Genomic DNA, 10,898 nt, shown 5'->3' with positions numbered 1-10,898 from the left:
CGCACCTCCGTCCGGACTGAGGATACGGTCCAGTACCAACAATGAACGTAGAGCCCCTGAGCCTGCCAGAGCACACATGGGGCAGAGTACAGGTAGCAGGGGATCAAAGAAGAGGGGAGGTTTGTTTGTTTATAATGTGGTACAGGAGAGGGGAGGGGATTGGGCTGAAATATAACATCATCGGAGGAGTATAATGACACAGGGCATCGGGGGGGATATAATGAAAGAGGGGGCATCAGAGGGGGGGATATAATGACACAGGGGGCATCAGAGGGAGGGTATAATGACACAGGGGGCATCAGGGGGGGAATATAATGAAAGAGGGAGAATAAGGGGGGTGGGAATATAATGAAAGAGGGGGCATCAGAGGGGGTAATATAATGACACAGGGGGCATCAGAGGGAGGGTAAAATGACACAGGGGGCATCAGAGGGGGTGAATATAATGACATAGTAGTCATTAGAGGGGTATAATGGCACAGGGAGTATCAGAGGGGTGGGGCATATAATGGCACAGGGGGCATCAGAGGGGGGTAATATAATGGCACAGGGGGCATCAGAGGGGGATAATATAATAGCCCTTCTTAATAAAGTGTGTGCAGTGCACACCACTTTACCCATGGGGGTATGTGCAGTGCATTGCACCCTTGTGCCTGTAGTACAGACACAAGGGTGCAATGCTCTGCACAAACCCCCATGGGTAAAGCGGTGTGTATGTAGTACATATACACTGCTATACACACGGTAGTATGTGTAGAGCATTGCATCCTAGTGTTTGTAGTACTACAGAGTCTGTACTACAGACATGGGTCGGTGCAATGCTCTGCAGTCTGCACATACCCCCATGTGTGTAGGAGTGCTATATGAAGTGTAAATAAACCTCTCCACCAATAAAAATTAGCTCCCCCTTTTCCTATTGCTATACAAAAAAAGTAAAAAAAAATTTTTTTTTTTACATATCTGATACTGCCGCATGGCTAACTATCTGAACTATTAAAAGTAAATGTTAGTAAATCATTAACATTTTATTTTAATAGTTCAGACAGTTACCCATGTGGAAATATCAAATTTACGCTGGTTTCTGTACCGGATCATTAATAATGATCCTGTACAGCAATCGGCGTAAACGTAAAAAAATAAATAAAAATGAAAAAAACCAAAATTGCTGCTTTTTGGTCATATCACATGCTAGAAACTTCCAATATGGCCATTGTACATCATTTTTCATGTAGAATAAGCTGAACCTCTTTTTTGGCATTTAGAGTTTTCCCGATTAATCGATGAAATAATCGACAACTAATCAATTATTAAAATAATCGTTAGCTGCAGCCCTAATTTAATTTACATTTCTTTTTTTTTTTTCAAAAAATGGCTGAATAACATTGGCAAAAACAGCTACCGTGAGCATAGCCATTTGGGTTCAGCATTCAACGTTTTTGTATTTATCAACACCTAAGCAATGTAGGAAGGCAAAAATTGTTTCTACACTCTGGTCTGACCAACATCCAAAGTTAACAGCTGAGAAACCAGACTTGAGCCTTGTGTGCAGTGTAATGCCCTATAAAATGTGCACTGGAAGTAGACTCACTGATTGACATTCAGGGTAAGTCAAAAACGATTGAGCAAAAGTAAAACTCTGTAGTTAAAGTAACATCAGTGGTAAATGGCCAGTGACTGAAAATCAAATCAAAACTGGTGTAGTTGCCCATGAAATGTGCTTCTATAAAGTGACCTAAGATGGTGACATTGAAGCAATAAAAATAAAAAAATTCATGTTGGAATGTGCACCATATAAGATAAATGCAGATTTTGTAGCAAAAATCTGTTGTAGCCCAGTACAGGATGGTGTGTCCCTCCATGTCCCCAGGGGATCCCCCTTACAGTGTAACCCCTATTGTATATATGTTTGTATTACTAGTGTACTGTTGATTTAAATATTATACCATGTGCTTGTTAAAGACAGTGCTCCTCCATCTCCAGCAGCAAGGTCATCACCTGCCCCAGCAGCCAGGAGGATCTCTCCAGCCCTGTCTGCAGTCAACATCAACAGTTCTGGTGTTCCAGCGTCTGCACCGGTATTCATAGGGAACCCTGTCCTCCCTACCTACAATGGAGACCCTTTCACCCTAAGGGATTTTAAGGAAAGGATCCAGAGTTTGTTTGTCTTTTTCTCTTTTCCTCCTAATTAACAGGTGCAATTGCTTACAGGACAACTACAGGGACCAACGTTAGAAGAAGTCCGCACCAGGCCAGCCTCTGAGAATGTGACTGTAGAGCAGATTTTTGAATGACTCTACCAGGTATTCAAGTCACATTCTCAATCGGAGGTACGTCTCCGGCTGTATGAAAGGCGACAGAAACCAGGTGAGACCTTAAGAGCATATGCTGTAGCCTTACAGAATGCCCTAGAGACTGTCCAAAAATTAGATGGTATAACTCCCGAGCAGGGCAACAAGGTATTAACGGACAGATTTATTGATGGGTCCCATAACAAGTGGGACAATGCCCAATTTAGAATGTTAGCAGTCCAAAATTCCAGTATGTCATTTTCTGCATTTTCTAGCTATTCAAGTAATTGAGTCCGGGACTGAGTCTTATTCCAGAATTGAACCAGAAGGGAACAAAAGGGAACTAACTCAACATTATAACTACAAAAGTAAGTCACTCTTTTCAGAAAAAACTAAAACAAAAAACAAACATGCACTCACTTATTACTTACATCATTGCGATACATTTTCTCTTCTATCCCCCACCGATTTCTCCGGTGGACTCTATATACATCTGTCCATGCCTCCTTCCCTCGCCTATGTATTGCTCGCATGCACTGCTCACCATCATAAACCACCCAAAGTCACCTCATTCCATTGTACAGCACAGAAGTCGCTCCATCACTTCACTCAGCCATCTGCTCTCCCTCTTCTTTCTTTTGCTTTTAGCTGCTGGGGACATTGCTCCTAACCCTGGCCCACCTCTCACTAATATTTGCTCTTCACTACCTGCCTCTTGCGGAACCACTACAAACTTTAACTGCGCTCTTCTAAACTCTCGATCTGTGTGCAATAAGCTCACCCAGATTCATGACTTATTTCTCACTAATTCTCTTAATCTTCTGGCTCTCACAGAAACATGGATACAACCTTCTGACACTGCTTCTCTCGCTGCTTTATCTTATGGTGACCTTCACTTTTCCCATACCCCTAGATCTGACACCAGGCATGATGGAGGAGTTGGGGTGCTTATAGCCCCACAATGCACTTTTCAAGTCATCCCCCCATTACCCTCACTCACATTTCCCTCTTTTGAGGTCCACACCCTCAGGCTCTTCCGCCAATTGTCTCTCAGAGTGGCGGTCATCTATCGTCCTCCTGGTCCTCCCCAAATGTTCCTGGATCATTTTGCCACCTGGCTCCCTCACTTTCTTTCCTCAGAAACACCTACACTCAACATGGGTGATTTTAATATCCCCATTGATACCCCAATCTCCTCTTCTGCCTCTCGGCTTCTGTCTCTAACCTCCTCCTTTGCCCTTTCACAGCTTACTGACTCTCCCACACACAAGGATGGGAATACACTGGACTTGATCTTCTCTACACTTTGCTCTGTCTCTAAATTCACTAATTCTCCTTTTGAGCTCTCTGACCACAACCTTCTCTCTTTCTCTATCAGTAATTCCTATCCTCTCCCAGACACTACAACCTTGTACACTTACAGAAACCTGCGTGCCATAAACACCAGTCAATTTATAGACAATCTACAATCTTCACTATCACCAATCTCTTCTCTCTCCTGCCCTAATCTAGCAGCCAAACATTACCATGACTCCCTAAAGTCTACCCCGGATCAAATGGCACCCTCTAAAACACAAACCTTCCGACACAGATGGCAGCAACCCTGGCACACGCTAACAACCTGCTTTCTCAGGCGATGCTCTAGGTGTGCTGAACGTCTGTGGAGGAAAACTAAGACTTCTTCAGACTATCTGCACTATAAATTCATGCTTAAATCATATTACTCCGCTCTTCATCTCACCAAACAAACATATTTTACCTTCCTCATCTCCTCTCTGTCTAACAACCCAAAACATCTTTTTGACACGTTCAACTCTCTTCTTCGGCCTAAAGTACAGACCCCAATCACTGATCTCTGTGCTGAAGACTTGGCCAAATACTTCAAAACTAAAATCGATGACATTCATGATGAAATCCTCTCCCAGTCCCCTGAAAGTTCTGATCCAATTCCCAGCCACGTCTCCTCTTCATCACTCTCAGTTTTTGAGCCTATAACGGAGGATGAGGTTTCCAGGCTCCTCTCCTCCGCCCGCCCCACTACCTGCTCTAGTGACCCCATATGCCTTCACAACTCATCCAGTCTCTCTCTCCTGCTATCAGCTGTCAACTAACTAAAATCTTTAACCTCTCCCTCTCTTCTGGGGTCTTTCCCTCCTCCTTCAAACACTCTATCATAACCCCACTATTGAAAAAAACATCTCTGGACCCGTCCTGTGCAGCCAACTATCGACCCGTCTCAAATCTCCCCTTTATCTCTAAACTCCTGGAACGCTTGGTATACTCCCGCCTTATCCGCTATCTCTCCGAGAACTCTCTCCTTGACCCCTTACAGTCTGGTTTCCGCTCCATTCACTCCACAGAAACGGCCCTAACCAAAGTCACTAACGATCTTCTGACGGCCAAATCAAATGGCAATTTCTCTTTACTGATTCTCTTGGACCTGTCTGCGGTTTTTGACACTGTGGATCACCAACTCCTCCTCAGTAGTCTCCGCTCCATCGGTCTCAAGGACTCTGCTATCGCCTGGCTTTCCTCCTATCTCTCTGGCCGCTCCTTTAGCGTCTCGTTTTCTGGCTCTACTTCTTCTCCTCTTCCCCTTGCTGTCGGGGTTCCCCAGGGACCGGTCCTGGGTCCTCTACTCTTTTCACTCTACACATCCCCCATTGGAAAAACAATCAGTAGATTTGGTTTCCAGTACCACCTCTATGCTGATGACACCCAACTCTATACCTCTTCCTCCAACATCACTCCTGCACTCCTACAGAATACCAGTGACTGTCTCTCTGCCGTCTCAGACATCATGTCCTTTTATATCTGAAACTAAATCTTTCTAAAACAGAACTTCTTGTTTTTTCTCCATCAACTGATACTGTACCTAACCCTGACATTTCTATCTCGGTATGTGGTACTACCATAACTCCCGGGCAGCAGGCTCACTGTCTTGGAGTTATACTTGACTCTGATCTGTCTTTCACTTCCCATATTCAGTCTCTTTCACGTTCTTGCCACTTCCATCTCAAAAACATTTCCAGAATCCGCCCATTTCTCACTACTGAAACTGCTAAAACTCTCATTATTGCTTTGATTCACTCCCGCCTCGACTACTGTAACTCTCTACTAATAGGCCTTCCTTTCTCCAAACTCTCTCCTCTCCAGTCCATCCTTAATGCCGCAGCCAGACTCATCTTCCTCTCCAGCCGCTACACCGACGCCTCCTCCCTGTGCCAGTCATTACACTGGTTACCAATTCAGTCCAGAATACAGTAAAAAATCCTCAGTCTCACACACAAAGCTCTCCACAATGCTGCACCTCCCTACATCTCCTCTCTCATCTCTGTCTACCATCCTACACGTTCTCTCCGCTCTGCTAATGATCTCACACTAACATCTTCTATAATCCGAACTTCTCACTCCCATCTCCAAGACTTCACTCGTGCTGCACCGGTTCTCTGGAATAGACTTGTGCACTAGAAAAATTTTCGTTTAGTTTTGTTTCACTTTTTCGTTTTGGTAAAATTTTTCGTTCGGTAATATTTTCGGTTTTGATTTTTCGGATACATTCGGTATTCGGGTGTTCGTTCTTATTTTTCGGATACATTTGGTATTCGGGTACATTTAGTAAATCTTTTTATTCTTTTTTGGACTTTAGCGATCCTCAAAAATTATGGAGATACCCTTTTTATTAAAATTTTGTAGGGTACCATAACAAAATTATAATAAAAGAGATATGGTAGTGATGGAAACAATTGTATCTAACGAAATGTATCTTTTTTATTATGAAATGTTTATTAATTTTTAAACAGGGATCAATTTATGTGAGCGGGTAAAGCACTAAAAATGTAGCCGACAATAATAAAAATGTAGTGTGTGCGTGTTTTTCACTATTTTTTTTACATTTTTTTAGGTAGTACTACTACTCCCAGCATGGAACACACTGTTCCATGATGGGAGTAGTAGTTACCTGTACTAATTGACAGATCGCCAGGGTCCCTTGCGATCCTCTTGTATAATGTAAATATGCGGCGGCCGCTCTTCTATGGTCCCCTGCACTCACGTACACATATTCATATTTCCTGCAGAGCTGTGATTGGCCAGATGGTCCCAGCCAATCACAGCTCTCTGTGAGAAATAGGAATATGTGTATTTATACGGCCGTGCAGGGGACCACAGGAGAGCGGCCACGGCATCCATACATTATACAGGAACATCACAGCGGGTGTCAGGAGTGATACCCGCAGTGATCTTTCCTTTACTACAAGTACTACTACCAACATGGAGTACACTCTGCTCCATTCTGGGAGCTGTAGTACCTGCATTAATAGACAGATCGCAGCGGGTGTCAGAAGTTACACTCGCTGCGATATGTCTATTAATGCAGGTACTACAGCTCCCAGCATGGAGCAGAGTGTGCTCCATGTTGGGAGTATTAGTACCTGCAGTAAGGGACAGATCCCATCGGATGTCACTCCTCCTGACACCCGCTGCAATCGTCCTTATGTGAATGTCGGGATCAGCTGTTCTCAGGGCTACAGAGCCGGGAGAACAGCTGACGCTGAGCCATAGGTATACATGGTATATCTACTGCCCAGCAAGAACTCACAGTGAGCCTGCAATGTGTATACAGTATACACATTGCTGGCTCACTTAACCCCTTGCTGAGCAAAATAGTTAACTTACACTGCTGGACAGTGTAGGTTAACCCTTTGGGCGATATACACTATATACAGCTATGAAAATACTGGGAACCCTATGCATTTTTTTTTTAATTTATTTAAATAAATAAAAAAAAAAAACGCATAGGGTTCCCCGTATTTTCATTCTCAGCATAATACCAACCAAACAGCAACAGCCTGACGTTACCAGGGTGGGCGAGGACCATTGTTACTGGCCCTCCCCAGCCTAAATAATGCCAGCCTGTTACCGCCTAGGCCCAGGAGCGCCATTTTTAACGCTCCGGGCCTGTTGGTACCGGCTCTTCCCGGCACCCCTGTGGCGTTGGGTACCGGGGTAATAATTGGGGGTTAGCGCTAGCTGTTTTTGGGGCTAGCACTAAGCCCTGGCCTAGTAATGGATTCAGTCAATAAGACCAGCTTCCACTACTAAGCCTGAAAATTCAATAAAAAACAAAAAAACACATTGGAAAAATTATTTTATTTAAAAAAACACTCCCCCACAGCCCTCGTTAACCATTTTATTAAAAGAAAAAAATAACAATCCGCCATAATCCATCGAATCCGCAGTAATCCTCTGCATACACGGATCTGAAATGAGAAGAAAAAAACACAAAAAATTGGTTATGACATTTTTGGCGCTGTCCGCTGGGGAGAGCACCCATGATGCAATGTCTACCCAAACAGGGAGCCACCAATTGGTGCAAAACTACAACTCCCAGCATGGCCAGACAGCCTTTGGCTGTCTGGGCATGCTGGGAATTGTAGTTTAGCAACAGCTGGAGTCTCCCTGTCTGGGTAGACACTGCCAGAAGGGTCTGTTCACATTACACAAAACGGACAATGTGAACAGAGCTTCAGATTAACTAGCCTAGTTCCTTTCTGTAGATCTGCCCCCTAATGACGTTATCACTAGGGGGCGGAGCTACATGGAAGTGCCCGGTACTCGAGGGAAGTAAGCTGGACTTCGTCTTCTGTATATAGCTGTATATAGTGTATACCGCCCAAAGGGTTAACCAACACTGTCCAGCAGTGTAAGTTAACTCTCTGCTTGCTGGGCTTGCGCATAGCGCCCAGCTCAGCAAGGGGCTAAGTGAGCCAGCAATGTGTATACTGTATACACATTGCAGGCTCACTGTGAGTTCTTGCTGGGCAGTAGATATACCATGTATACCTATGGCTCAGCGTCAGCTGTTCTCCCGGCTCTGTAGCCCTGAGAACAGCTGATCCCGACATTCACATAAGGACGATCGCAGCGGGTGTCAGGAGGAGTGACATCCGATGGGATCTGTCTCTTACTGCAGGTACTAATACTCCCAACATGGAGCACACTCTGCTCCATGCTGGGAGCTGTAGTACCTGCATTAATAGACATATTGCAGCGAGTGTAACTTCTGACACCCGCTGCGATCTGTCTATTAATGCAGGTACTACAGCTCCCAGCATGGAGCAGAGTGTACTCCATGTTGGGAGTATTAGTACTTGTAGTAAAGGAAAGATCACTGCGGGTATCACTCCTGACACCCGCTGTGATGCTCCTGTATAATGTATAGATGCGGCAGCCGCTCTCCTATGGTCCCCTGCACAGCCGTATATATACACATATTCCTATTTCTCACAGAGAGCTGTGATTGGCTGGAACCATCTGGCCAATCACAGCTCTGCGGGAAATATGAATATGTGTGTATATATAGGTGAGTGCAGGGGACCATAGAAGAGCTGCCGCCGCATCTATACATTATACAAGAGGATTGCAAGGGACCCCGGCGATCTGTTAATTAGTACAGATAACTACTACTCCTATCATGGAACAGTGTGTTCCATGCTGGGAGTAGTAGTACTACCTAAAAAAAAAAAAATTAAAAAGTGAAAAACACGCACACACTACATTTTTATTATTGTCGGCTACATTTTTAGTGCTTTACCCGCTCACATAAATTGATCCCTGTTTAAAAATTAATAAACATTTCATAATAAAAAAGATACATTTCGTTAGATACAATTGTTTCCATCACTACTGTATCTTTTTTTAATAATTTTTTGTTATTAGAATGAATTATTTACGTTCGTTTACAGATAACGAATGCATTCATTATTTACCGCATGTATTTGGTAAATAACGAATGCATTCCTTACTTTGCTATTCGTATTATCGTGGCTATTCGGGAATGTTCAAAATATGTTTTCTGCAGAGTACGAGTACAAGACATCAGGTCGGTGACCATGCAACCCAACACAGAGACCATCATCTGGTGCCGTGCACGTCCTGGAGTAAGGAACAAGGACTATCAAGCCCTGCTGGAGCCTATGCAAATGGAAGATCATCCCCTTGTACGAGCTGCGAGAAGCCTTGTCACAGTTACCAATGGGAGAGTCCCATTCTGGTTAGTCAATCTGTCTGATGTTGCTACTGTATTACCTAAATACACCCCAGTCAAGGGACATCCTAACAGAACGCAAGATGGCCCGACAGCGTTCGGCTCAAGTGAGTGAAGGATCCGGTACAAGTCCTCCTGAACCCTGGTGGGCGTAACTCCAAGTAGGAGATGATAATACCCCAAGGGATCAAGTCGAGGGAACGTCACCAAAAAAGGTACCACGAGGCTTCTAGTAAATGCCATACAGACTTTGGATATACGCCTATGATCCAACACAGAATCCTAACCGGCGACAGCCCACCTATTAAACAAAGGGATTGTCCGGTCGCGCGAGGCATGTATCAGACTGTCAAGAAGATGCTGGCCGACATGAAAGAGGCGGTCGTCATTCAAGAGAGTCAGAGTTCCTGGGTGGCGCCCCTCGTTTTGGTCAAGAAAAAAGACGGAACCACCCGCTTTTGTGTCGACTACAGGAAGATGAACAATGTCACACATAAGGACGCCTATCCATTGCCAAGAATCGAAGAGTCACTCACAGCTCTTGGGTCGGCTGCTTACTTCTCCACCCTGGCCTTAACCAGCAGATATTGTCAACTGCCAATGGCCGTGGAAGACGGAGAGAAGACCTCCTTTGTGACACCCATGGGACTGTTCGAGTTTAACAGTATGCCGTTTGGGCTATAAAATGCCCCTGCTACATTCCAGCATTTGATGGATCGGTGCCTGGGCCATCTGAATTTTCAAAGTGTCCTATTGTACCTGGATGATGTCATTGTGTATTTCAAATCCTAACAGGAACACCTCAGTCATCTGTCAGACGTTTTCCAAGTCCTGATCAAGCATGGGCTGAAGATCAAGCCGTCAAAGTGTCATTTGCTTAAACCTCAGTTACACACCTAGGTCATGTTGTCAGCGCCAATGGAGTCCAGCCCAATCCTGAAAAGGTGAAGGTTGTCAAGAACTGGACTATCCCACTCATGGTGAAAGATGTCAGCAGCTTCCTGAGATTTGCCGGCTACTACCGCCGCTTCATTCCCCACTTTGCCCGCTTCGAAGGTCTGGGGGCTGTCCTGTCTCAAGTTCAAGAAGGGCAAAAGCGAGTGATAGCCTATGCCAGTCATAACCTGCGAGGAGCAGAGAAAAAACTATGCAAACTACAGCTCCTTCAAGCTGGAACTTTTCACCCTTGTATGGGCCGCGACTGAAAAGTTTAAGGACTACTTGGCTGCCATGCCATTCATAGTCTACACGGATAATAACCTGTTGGCTCTTCTGAATACTGCCGAGTTGAGTGTCATCGAGCAGCGTTGGGCCTCATGATTGGCCAATTACAGTTTCACCATCAAGTGCAGGAGTGGCAAGTCAAATGTCAACGCCGATGTACTGTCTCGGATGACCCTAGGCGAAGAACCACCTGTAAAAGAGGAGAGGGAAGATGTGGAGATGCCTCCATTTTACCAGTAGTTCGTGAATCAGAATGTTGTGACCGCCCTTGAGGACGGTGAACCCAGGTCCGAGAAGGTCCAAGAAGACCTATACACCTGGAAGACTCTACAAGATGAA

At 44.8% G+C, this 10,898-nt stretch overlaps 1 long non-coding RNA gene across 1 annotated transcript; it reads left to right on the top strand.

Annotated features, from left to right (window-relative positions):
• The first annotated feature begins 2,236 nt into the window (after nucleotides 1–2,236).
• LOC130366873 (uncharacterized) lies at nucleotides 2,237–9,348 on the top strand. Its single transcript, XR_008891968.1, has 3 exons — nucleotides 2,237–2,363; nucleotides 2,563–2,655; nucleotides 9,150–9,348. It is a non-coding gene; the product is annotated as an uncharacterized LOC130366873 (long non-coding RNA).
• The last annotated feature ends 1,550 nt before the right edge of the window (nucleotides 9,349–10,898 follow it).

Source organism: Hyla sarda, chromosome 4 (assembly GCF_029499605.1).
Source record: "Hyla sarda isolate aHylSar1 chromosome 4, aHylSar1.hap1, whole genome shotgun sequence".
NCBI lineage: Eukaryota > Metazoa > Chordata > Amphibia > Anura > Hylidae > Hyla > Hyla sarda.
This window is presented reverse-complemented; position numbering and strand designations above follow the sequence as displayed.